The sequence below is a fragment of the Delphinus delphis genome, chromosome 10, assembly GCF_949987515.2.
Source record: "Delphinus delphis chromosome 10, mDelDel1.2, whole genome shotgun sequence".
Taxonomy (NCBI): Eukaryota; Metazoa; Chordata; class Mammalia; order Artiodactyla; family Delphinidae; genus Delphinus; species Delphinus delphis.
In genome coordinates, this window is record NC_082692.2 from 67,398,454 (window position 1) to 67,409,949 (window position 11,496).

The window sequence follows — 11,496 nt, forward strand, 5'->3', positions numbered from 1 at the left end:
TGGGATTTAGATTATTAAGTTTTTGAATAATTTTAGTTCATACTTTTTGTGAATTAAGTCGTAATTTTTTTTGAAAAGTTTGTTGAATTTTTTCTTGTAAATTTACGATTTTTTTTGTTAAATTTTTGTGATGTAACAAATGTTTTTTTATTTTTGTCCAGGGGAATGTAGACTGATTATATGGAACCGAAGTGACACATAAGGCACTTTGATTCTAGTTATAACGTAGCTTTATTTGTCTTTGTAAATTTACAAGTTGATCCCCCAACATAACCATAGCTTGGTGTAAGTCTGTTATTTTTGAATGTATTTTTGAATCAATTTGTCGTTGAGAAGACCAAAGTATTTTAGAATTTTTATTTCAATCAGTTATATAATTAATGGTCTGAATAGATTGTTTTAAAGCAACTCCAGCTACTGTAGCAGTAGCTGTTATGGCTATAATACCCATGACAGCTGTAATCAACATTTTTATAAATCTTTTACCTTTTTTTAATGTATCAGCTAAATACTGTAAAACAGCCATAGGAAGAGATTTTTATCATTCCCTTCTAAGATTGACAGGAAGCCAAAGACCTGTCTGAGCTCGTAAGATATACAAACTTTTAGTAGATTTGTTAAAAGATATACTAGAGTTAATGTAGGTATACAGAGAGTAATTTTTACATATTATAATATCTTGAGTCTCATTTTATATAGTTGGTTCTTTTAACAATATATAAGGTAATTTTACATAACTATGAGTATATCGAGTAACATTTTTATGAAAAGTCAAACTATAATTTTTAGATTTGTTATCCATATGTTTTACCCAAGTATTAATCTTTTTTAAAGCTGTCATAAGCTTTTATAGATTTTTTTGGATAGGATATCCATTTAAATGAGGACCAGGAGGAGAAAACCCTCCTGCGTGTCATACTATGGTATCATTAATAGTATTGTTATAAATAGTGTTATCATCTCTATGTCAGTGTAAATTTTTTAGACCCCTTTTTTTTTGGGCGGAGCCAAAAGGGCTTTAATCAATGACGGTTTTCTAAGAAGTATTAACAAGAACCCGAGCCATTTCTCCTTGGCATCGAGTCCAATGGACCCAATCCGATAATCGATCTACAAGAGGCATCTGGCATGGAGGCAAGTAAGGTGTGGAAACATTTTTATTAAGAGTGGAATTAGAACTTTTAAAACTAAGCATTTAAAAGATATAACCCATGATATCTGCTTTTATTTTTGACAACATTTAACCATGCTTGATAATTTATTTTAAGGTAATGATCTCCCTTTTCCATATAAATAGGAGATTTATTAACATCCACCATGTAATTTATTATTATTATTATTATTATTATTATTATTGGCTTTAAAGGGCCTCTATCATTAAAAGGACCAAGCAACCATCCACACTCATTTACATATACAAGAATTGGGGCATCCCATCAGGTACCCCCCATATTAAGAGGAGGGTTAGGAATATAAGTCCAATAAGTATGGTTAGTACAATTTATCTCATTGGCTGATATGTTTATTACCTGTGCAGACAGCATTGTCAACATGGCTACAAAAAGATTGGTGTTAGTGAGAGGTTTACCCTGTGAAATGACAAGATTTTTGGCAGTGTCTGTAAACTTTTTTATTTGCCCCCAGGTCAATGGAGGTGTCTTCTTCTTTTCACCAAGTAACAGTCTTGGTAAGCGCCTCCCAATCTTGAGGAATTAATATGTTTTTGGAAGCATACCTAGACAAAAGACCTTGAACGTAATTAGAATGTATCCCATATGTATTAATGGCTCTTTTTAGTATTTTAAAAATTTTTACATCATGAGGGTTATACTCAACGTTTATATATTCATTTGGAAATTGATTATTAGTAGGCATAGCTTGTCTAACAATAGGGAAAGCAAAAAATGGTTCAGAATATTGTTTTTTTTTATTTATCTATTCTTTTAACAATATTTTATTAGATTCAGGTTTTAGAGGAAAGCGAAACTGACGAGAGGTTCCAACAGTATAAGCTGTTAATTCTAAAGGAGGAGCCGGAGGAATAGTAGGACATGGCTCCTGATATAAAGGAGTGGTAGCATTGTTTTTATTTTTTTTTAATTTAACCATCAAATTTTTTAACTTTGAAAGTATATCAGAAATTTCATTTTGTTGAGAAAGTGGCATCTCATTTTGTTTGTTAGTCTGTTCTTAACCTTTATCATCATCAGAAAAAGCCCCTTTATCATTGGAATCCAAAAAATCCTTTCCTGTCTCAGACACAAGGGGAGGAGGAGGCGGTGGAAGGTCCTCTATAGGAGACTCATGAAACAGAGTACGAAAAGCAGCAGAATGATCGGGAGCAGAATTCGGACTCTGAGGGCGTGCCCCATTGTCACTTTTAGTTTTAGATTGTAATGGTTTTAGGGCAAGGGAAATTAATTTACAAAGAGACCAAATACGGACAGATATAGGGTTTCCATGTTGATGAGCTCTTTTTAAGGCTCGCATAAGCTGTTTTTAAACTTTTAAATTCAACTGGTTATGACCAGTAGATTGAAACCAGTAACAATGTTTACGTACCAGCGCAAACAATTTATCAAAAGATTTTGGTTTTACTTTTACTCCTGAACTCCTTAATAACTGTTTTAGGAGTCTAATGTATTGAAATTTTATTGAATGGGAATTCCCTATTACAGTTACTCTACTGTTGTCAAAGGTTTCGCTTACTCTCAGCGGACCAGTTTTTCCTTCTGTCTCGCGATTATGCGATTACTTACCTTTAAGTCCCTGTTCGGGCGCCAAATGTTGTAGTTTATCTTATGACAGGGCCGAAAGTAAGCTCATCACACAAGATGAATTGTGCCGAAGCACAGCAGTAGAGGCCTGTCGTTCGCTCAGGCAAAACAGCGCCGTCTGTCCTGTTGTGGTAGTTTTTATTAAAGTATTATTTAGGTTTACATTTTAAGACTTGTTTTTTTAACATTTTAGAAATGCCAAAGCAGCAACCTATGTTTTTATTAATTATACAAGCAATAATTGGCTTTCTTGAAAACATGCCGTGTTTTGTCCTTGAGCGCAAAAGCAGCACAAAGTTTCACCATTATTTTGATTATACTGAAGTAGCACAAGGACATTTCCTTGTGTTCTCACTATTTTGATTATACTGAAGACATTTTATGGATCAGTGTCCAAAGCACTCAGTGCTTTTTTGTAGGCCCCTGGTTTGTCGGGGGGTGCTCAAAGCATTTAGGACTGTTTATAGCTCTGGCTTATTTGTTAGCCCCCAGTTTGTTGGGGGGGGCTCATGGGTTACGTTTTTTTTTTTTTTTTTTTTGGTTACGTTTTTTTTTTATGTCCTCAGTTATTTTATTACAGATTTACATGGGGCTGCCCAACTTTTCCAGCACCACTTGCTGAAGAGACTGTCTTTTCCTCATTATATATTCTTGCCTCCTTTGTTGAAATTTAATTGACTGTAGGTGTACAGGTTTCTTTCTGGGCTCTCTATTATGTTCCTATGATCCATATGTCTGTTTTTGTTCCTATACCATGGGTTTTTCGGGGGTTTTTTTAAGATTTTTTTTCCCATATGTGAACCATTTTTAAAGTCTTTATTGAATTTGTTACAGTATTGCTTCTGTTTTATGTTTTGGTTTTTGGCTGCGAGGCACGTGGGATCTTTGCTCCCCGACCAGGGATCAAACCCACACTCTCGGCATTGGAAGCCAAGTCTTAACCACTGGACTGCCAAGGAAGTCCCCATGTTGTTTTGATTATTGTAGTTTTGTAGTATTGTTTGAAGTGTAGCAGGGTTATGCTTCCTGCTTTGTTCTTTTTCCTCAGGATTGCTTTGGCAATCCTGGGTCTTTTATAGTTCCATATAAATTTTAGGATTATTTGCTCTAGTTCTGTGAAAAATGTCATGGGTAATTTGATAGGGATTGAGTTAAATCTGTAGATTGTTTTGGGTAGCATGGCCATTTTAACAATGTTAATTCTTCCAATCCAAGAGCATTCTCATTCAATTTAGACCAATTCCAAAATGCCCCCACCCACCTGGGGACTACATAAGCCCACACAGTCTGGCCTTGCCCATCTCACTCTCTCAATGACCTCCCTGGTGGCTCTGCTAATATCAAAAAAACCCCAGCACCCTCCCATCGCAGTGCTTTGCTCTTGCTGCCACCTTTCCTTGGATTGTCTTCTTGCAGGTGGAGCCCTCACTCCATTCAGGTTTGTCTCTGCTCCATGTTCCTTCCAGGGAGGCCTCCTTTGATTTGACCACCTTATTGAAATAGCTTTCCCTCCCACTACTGTATACTCTAGCTCCTGACTCTGCTTTCCTATTTCAGTCCTCATCCCTACCAAGGTTATCTTACCTCTCTGTTTTCTGTTTCCCCCACCACGAGAGGTGAGCTCCAAAAGAGCAGGGACTCTAGGTTCAGTGCTGTGTTCCCAGGATCTAGAACAGTTGGTTCTCTCTCCCTCTCTCTTTCAGTATGTTATTGGCTATATATTTTAACTTTCTGTATATTATGACATTTTGACATCATTTTTGAACATTCCTTTCTGGCTTGGGTAGACTACCCCTCCCAGGGCTGGCCAATTCTTTGAGATGACAAAGGACTCAGCCTGGAGCATGCCTATGATTTGCAAACCAACCAATCCAGAGCCTTACCTCCTCTCTCGGGCCTGTGCACCCCAGAGGGCAATATTCCAATGCCTTAATCATCGCAAGTCCGGATTCCAGATCCAAGGTCCAGGTACCAGGCATCTGGGGACCACTCCTATAACGTAGAGCCCACCCGAATTACTCAAACAAGCCAATCCTGAACTGATTACCCTGCCCGACCTTGCCTTTCCTGCTTCAAGAAAGACCATGGCAAAAGTTCTTTTCTCACCCCTGTCTTCTGCCGCTTGCCCAGTACCTGATGCCTGTCCTCTGACCCTGTGTGACATGAGGTGGTGACCTCTTCTCTAGGATCTGTAAGTACAGTAAACCTTGTTTCCTATGCCTCTCCTATTCTCATGTGGCCTCACCTGACTGACCATCACATCGCACAAATAAGTGAAATCCACATAACCATTTTTATATTAACCACATAATATTCAGTGGCATTTAGTACATTCAAAGTGTTAAGCAACCACTATTATATATATCAGTTTCTAAAATATCTTTATTGTCCTAAAAGAAAACCCCATACCCAAAAAGTAATCACTCCCCAGTACCTGCTCCTCCAGCCACTGGCAGCCACCAATCTGCATTCTGTCTCCATAGATTTACCTAGTGTGGAATAATGCAATATTTTGTGTCTGGTTTCTTTCACTTAACATGATGTTTTCAAGGTTCATCCACGTTGTAACCATGTGTCAGTACTTCATTACTTTTTATAGTAGAGTATATGTCCATTGTATGCATACGCTACATTTTGTTTATCCACTCTTGATAGGTATTTGGACTGTCTGCACCTTTTGGCTGTTGTGAATAATGCCACTATAAATACTTAGTAGCTACCCCATTTTACAGCCCATCAGCAATATACAAGTGTTCCAATATTTCTATATCCTTGCCAACTCTTGTTATTTTCCTTTTAAAGAAAATTCTAGCCATCCTAGTGAGTGTGAAGTGGTGTCTCATTGTGTTTTCTTTTGCATTTCTCTTATGATGAGTGATGTTGGGCATCTCAATGTGCTTGTTGGTCATTTGTGTATCTTCTCTAGGAGAAACATCTATTCAAGTTTTGAAAAAAATTTTTAATTGGGTTGTGGTTGTCTTTTTGTTGTTTCAGTAAATATTTAGGTAATGAATGAATACACAGTTCTATCCACGCCCTGGATTTGTGGCTTTACCATGACTCAAATCTTTCTCCCTAGAAACAACTGTCCCACCATCCCTGAATGAATGGTTCTCTCATCAACCACCCCAAATCCCTCATACCCAAAAGACATGTCTTTCTCAGACTCTTTGAATTTTTATTTCTCTCTGGCAGTGTGTGTATGTGTGTGTGTGTGTGTGTGTGTGCTGGGTGGTGGAAGGAGGAGCTGTTATTGTGTCTCCATTTATCTGGGCATACTGTTCTCTAGCTTTGTTGGTCTTCATTGCTGTCTCTGTGTCTCCCTCTCTGTCTATCCTTCATAATCTTGTCTTTCACTCTAATTATAATTATCTCTTTATGTTCCCCAGTATCTTTCTCCTTCAGTCTCTGCCTTCCTCTGTCAACTCTTATAATGTCATGTCTCCTTGTAGCTGTTTCTCTGACACACAGGATTTTCTGATCTGTAAATTGCTGTCAGAGATCATTTTCTTTAACCTGCCCATCCTCAGACACAGCTCTGCTCTTCTGAGCCCTGATTACCCCTCATCCCTAGAAGCTCCACAAGGATGGGTGGAGAATTCCCATGCAGGGCACCCACATGATTGCTCCTGGGTGATGGAGGCACCAGCCTAGGATGTACAACTACTTAGAAGAATGTTGGAATAATTTATGTATATGGCCACAGTGATTGGTTCAGGGATATGCATATGATGCAAGCCAGGCCACTGGGACTTAGTTCTGGTGCCGTGGTAGAACTACTAGGATTGATGGCTGTAAGAATTACGAAACCAGAGCTGCTGGGGTACACCACATGGAAATAGCTTGCTGAGAATGGAGCCAACACAGAGGAAAGTAGAACCAAAAGATGGAAAGAGAGGGACTAAGTCCTAAGGATTCCTTTGGGCCTCTGGACCCAGCCATGCCTGAGGCTACCACCCACTCTACTACGGGAATTCTTACTTTTGTGAGCCAATAAACCTCCATTTTCACTGAAGTTGGGTTGCCGATAAGACAGGTAGCAAAGGAGTAGGAGATCTCAGCAAATTAAGAAACACTTGAAGGAGATTGAATTTTATGTAAGTTGCTTTTCAGGAAGGGGTTTTCAAAAATTGTTTTTTGAGTTAGAAACTTGGCAGAAGGTATGCCTAGGAAATTCTTACAATAAACATGGGATTATCTCTCACTTAATGCACCCAGAAGACCAGAACATTCTTGTAATGCTGTGTAGTGTGGTAAAAAAGAGAAGTGCTATGGAGTAATGAATAAATCAGCTAATCATCTATAATTAGAATGGCCTGAGTGTGAATCTAATCATGGATTGGTCACCTGTGAGCCAATGTGGCATTTTGTCATTTGCCTAGTTCAACAAGTCAGCAGGAGGAAACCATGGGCAATCATCAGCCATTCATGAAACAACTGCATGAGGAGAATAGATGAACTAGTCAGGTCCTTCCCTTGCTCTCTACTCCACATATGCAAAGCATGTCTGTGGTAGCCTTCACTCCAAGATAACCTCTTAGCTCTGCCCCTGAAGAAAGTGGTCAGTCTGCTCATAAAGAGATCCTATCATGGGTATTGAACATAAGAGGGAAATAGGGCAATGTTTTTCGAACTTTATCAACAGTCCCAGTGATGTGGAGGGTCTCATTAAAGCAGATTGCTGGGCCCCACTCACCATTTCTTTTTTTTTTTTTTAATTTATTTATTTATTTTTGGCTGCATTGTGTCTTCGTTGCTGCGCGTGGGCTTTCTCTAGTTGCGGCGAGCGGGGACAACTCTTCATTGCGGTGCATGGGCTTCTCACTGCGGTGGCTTCTCTTGTGGAGCATGGGCTCTAGGCGTACGGGCTTCAGTAGTTGTGGCACGCGGGCTCTAGAGCGCAGGCTCAGTAGTGTGGCGCACAGGCTTAGTTGCTCCGTGGCATGTGGGATCTTCCCGGACCAGGGCTCGAACCTGTATCCCCCACATTGGGAGGCGGATTCTCAACCACTGCGCCACCAGGGAAGCCCCCACTCACCATTTCTGATTCAGTGTATCATGTTCCCAAGAATGAGTATTTCTAACAACTTTCCAGGTGATACTGTGGCAGCTCTTCTAGGGAATACCACTACGTTAGAAAAATCTACAATTCTTCCCCTTCTGAGTGGGAAACGGTCAGTTTTGCCTCCTATGAGTCTTTCTCCTGTGTGTCTCCTTTACTACTCATACAAAACACTTAATTTTTGACACTTTTGGAAAACCCTATTTCAGTCCTTTCCCTTCTCAAGAAAAGGGGGTGTAAAGCTGAAAATTCCACACTCTGATTATATATTGATCTTTTCAATGACCAGCCTTCATCGTTAGTCCATCCAGGAGCTCTCTCAGAATCACCTCATTAGAACAAAGGACACGCCTATCATCCAGGAAATTATAAGAATTTCAGAAGCTCTGTGTCATGATCCAGTTCAAAGACCAAATATTAGAACAAAAGATGCTCCTAGTGCTGTTATCACTTAAGAAAATACAAGGGTGCTTCCTGGGACTCTCTAGGCTTCCACCGTTTCTCTGTGGTTCTTCCGGTTTCTCTACTGGCGCCATTCCCACCTCTTCCCCTTTGCCTCTGGGATTTAACGAGCTCTCCTGAGACCTAGGCCTCCAAATGTGGGGGTGGGTGAGGAACAAATGTTAGTTAGCCTCATTGGCAAGGTCAAGGCCATGTTCAGTTCCAGTGTGAAGGTCATGAAGCCCAATTGTGAGAAGCTGGGAGTTCAAATCTGGAATCTTCCAGGCCCTCGTGGAGCTGGAGATGAACTTGGACCTCAAGGCCCAGCTGCGAGAGCTGAACATCAAAATTGCCAAGGACATTGAAGTTAGTGGTGGTCGGAAAGCTATTATAACCTTTGTTCTCATTCCTCAATTGAAATCTTTCCAGAAACTCCAGGTCCAGCTATTGTGTGAGTTGGAGAAGAAGTTCAGCAGGAGACATGTTGTCTTTGTCACTCAGAGGAGAATTCTGCCTAAGCCAACTCGAAAAAGCCATACAAAAAATAAGCAAGTATCCCAGGAGCTGCACTCTGACAGCCGTGCATGATGTGATCCTGGAGGACTTGGTTTTCCCAAGTGAGATTGTGGGCAAGAGAATCCGCAAGAAACTGGATGGCAGCTGGCTCATAAAGGTTCATTTGGATAAAGCACAGCAGAACAATGTGCAATACAAAGTTGAAACATTTTCTGGTGTCTATAAGAAGTTCATGGGTAAGTATATTAATTTTGAATTCCCATAGTTTCAGTTGTAAACAAAAATGACTAAATAAAATATTATTCACAATTTAAAAAAAAGAAAGAAATTACAAGGTTTTCAGGAGCTCTGTGCCAGGGTCTAGGGGCAAAGACCAATATATATTTTCTATTTCTTCCAAGTCTGTAATATCTTGATGTAAGAAATAATCAAAAGTGAGGGGGACATGTCAAAAGAATGCAGAAGCCAGGCTGAAGGGCTCCCAGTGGCCAAATCTGGGTCAATTTGAGCACCAAAATTATGATGATAGCAGATTATAACCTATAGAATTAAATAGGAACCCATCAGTTCACACCGATATAAATTAATAAATGAAAAATTTAATGAGAAGAGAAGTATCTTCCTTAGAAAGCAACTAATATATGTAGGAAGAATTAAGGTATTAGAAAGTCACTGCTCAATCACAATGGCCGAGGGATAGGAAGTAGAGTTCACCTCCCTCCACAGAAACATTGAAAATAGATCTACAAGCAGAATGATTCACACAGAACAGCTACTGAATGCCGACAGAAGACCTCAGATGTCCGAAAAGACAAGAAAACCTCCACGTAACTGGGTAGGACAAAAGGAAAAAGAAAAAGAAGGAATCAGGACAGGGCTGCACCCTGGGGAGGGAGCTGTGAAGGAGGAAAGTTTCCTGCACTGTGGGAAGGTTTCTCGCAAGTGGAGAAATTAAGACAGAGGGGGAGTTTTGGAGCCTAAAAGGGGAAGCAGCAACTGGTTTGTGAAAGGCAAAATGGAGACTAACCTGCACAGAGGGTCAGCACCCCCACCCTGCACTCTCAAACCTGAGATACTCCTCTGTTAGTGAGGTTGAGGGTCAGGTACTAAAGCTCAGACTCCTAAGCTCAGGCCCAGAGAGAGAACCAGGGTTAGGTGCAGAAAGAGCCTGAAGAGGTTGGGCCACAGCAACTGAGGGTGTACTAGGAAGAAGCCTGGGCCCACCAGAGAGGCAAGGAACCATTATTGGGAGGCGCATGAGAAGAGGAGAGGGAACACCATAAGAACTTCTATCCCTGTGAGTGCTCCCAGGCAACAGGACACCACCTACAGGAGTTCTGGGGGCAGGTGCGAGAAGCCACCACCATCTTGGGCTCCAGAGGTGGGCACTGGCTGCCTCTTCCAGACCCACAGGCAGACACCAGGCCCCACCCCTACTGACCCAGGAGGGCGTGGACAGCTCCCAAAACTAGGAATTCTGCCAGCAGGTCACAGAACCCGCCCCTGCTGACCTGTAAGGGTGTGGACAGCTCCCGAAACTAGGAATTCTGCCAGCGGGCCACAGGACCTACCTTGCTGTCCCAGGAGGGCACGAATAGCTCTCACTACTAGGAAATTCACCAGTGGGTGTCAGGACCTGCTCTGCTGTCCCAGGAGGATGTGGATAACTACCCCCACTAGGAAATCTGCCCAGAGGAGGGGCTGAAACCACAGCTGATCCCCAGGGGCTGTGTGACTAAGGAAGAAGAGCTGAAATTTCTCCTTGCAGCTGCACAAACTGTGGAGTTACACCTCCACTGATGCCTTCCCTAATTCAGCGCCTGTGAAACATCCGAAAGGACAAGTGCTCTTGCAGCCGCAACGGGTCTGGCTTTAGCAGCTGTGGGCTCTTTGGGCATGTACTCATGGGGGTTGGGCCAGACCAGAGTTTGCGCTGCCTCCTTAGCTCCCACAGTGGGTACAGGTGTACAACTACTGCAGTCCTGGGACCTGACCTCAGTGGACCTGCGCCGGTGGCCGGGTGAAAACAACACGTGAGAGTCAACAGGGCTGATCGCCGGCATACCCACAGTTAAGGTGGGACTGAGAGCAGTGCCAACAATATACTTTGTGAGCCCTCACAATGGGCAGAAGGGGATACAACAGAGCATATTCACAGGTAAACAGCTTCAGAGGAGAAATACACAGTGGCTTCTCTCCCAGTGGGAGTGCTCCAATCCCACATATCTCACGTTGCAGATCAGAATCACAGCTAAGAAATAGATCTTTGGGCCTCTACCCCAACAGCTAGGGAGCAGACCCCACCCCTGACAGGTCAGTGACAACCACAGAGCAAAGGGGAGGCCCTGATCAATTTCTAGGGCAGGCTCTGATCACTATAACACCAATCAAACCCCCTATCAAGGGAAAAATGGCACAAGCCTCTGGACCAACCTCACCCATCAAGGGGGCAGACACCAGAGGAAGTACAATTCTGCAGCCTGTGGAAGGGAGACCACAAACACAGTAAGTTTGACAAAATGAGATGACAAAGAAATATGTTGCAGACGAAGGAGCAAGATAAAAACCTACAAAAACAACTAAGTGAAGAGAAGATAAGCAATCTACATGAAAAAGAATTCAGAGTGATGATAGTCAAGATGATCCAAGATCTCAGAAAAAAAATGGAGGCGGATCGAGAAGATACAAGAAAATTTTAAC

At 41.6% G+C, this 11,496-nt stretch overlaps 1 pseudogene; it reads left to right on the plus strand.

Annotated features, from left to right (window-relative positions):
- Positions 1-8,492: 8,492 nt before the first annotated feature.
- Positions 8,493-9,073, plus strand: LOC132431693 (small ribosomal subunit protein eS7-like; annotated as a pseudogene).
- The last annotated feature ends 2,423 nt before the right edge of the window (positions 9,074-11,496 follow it).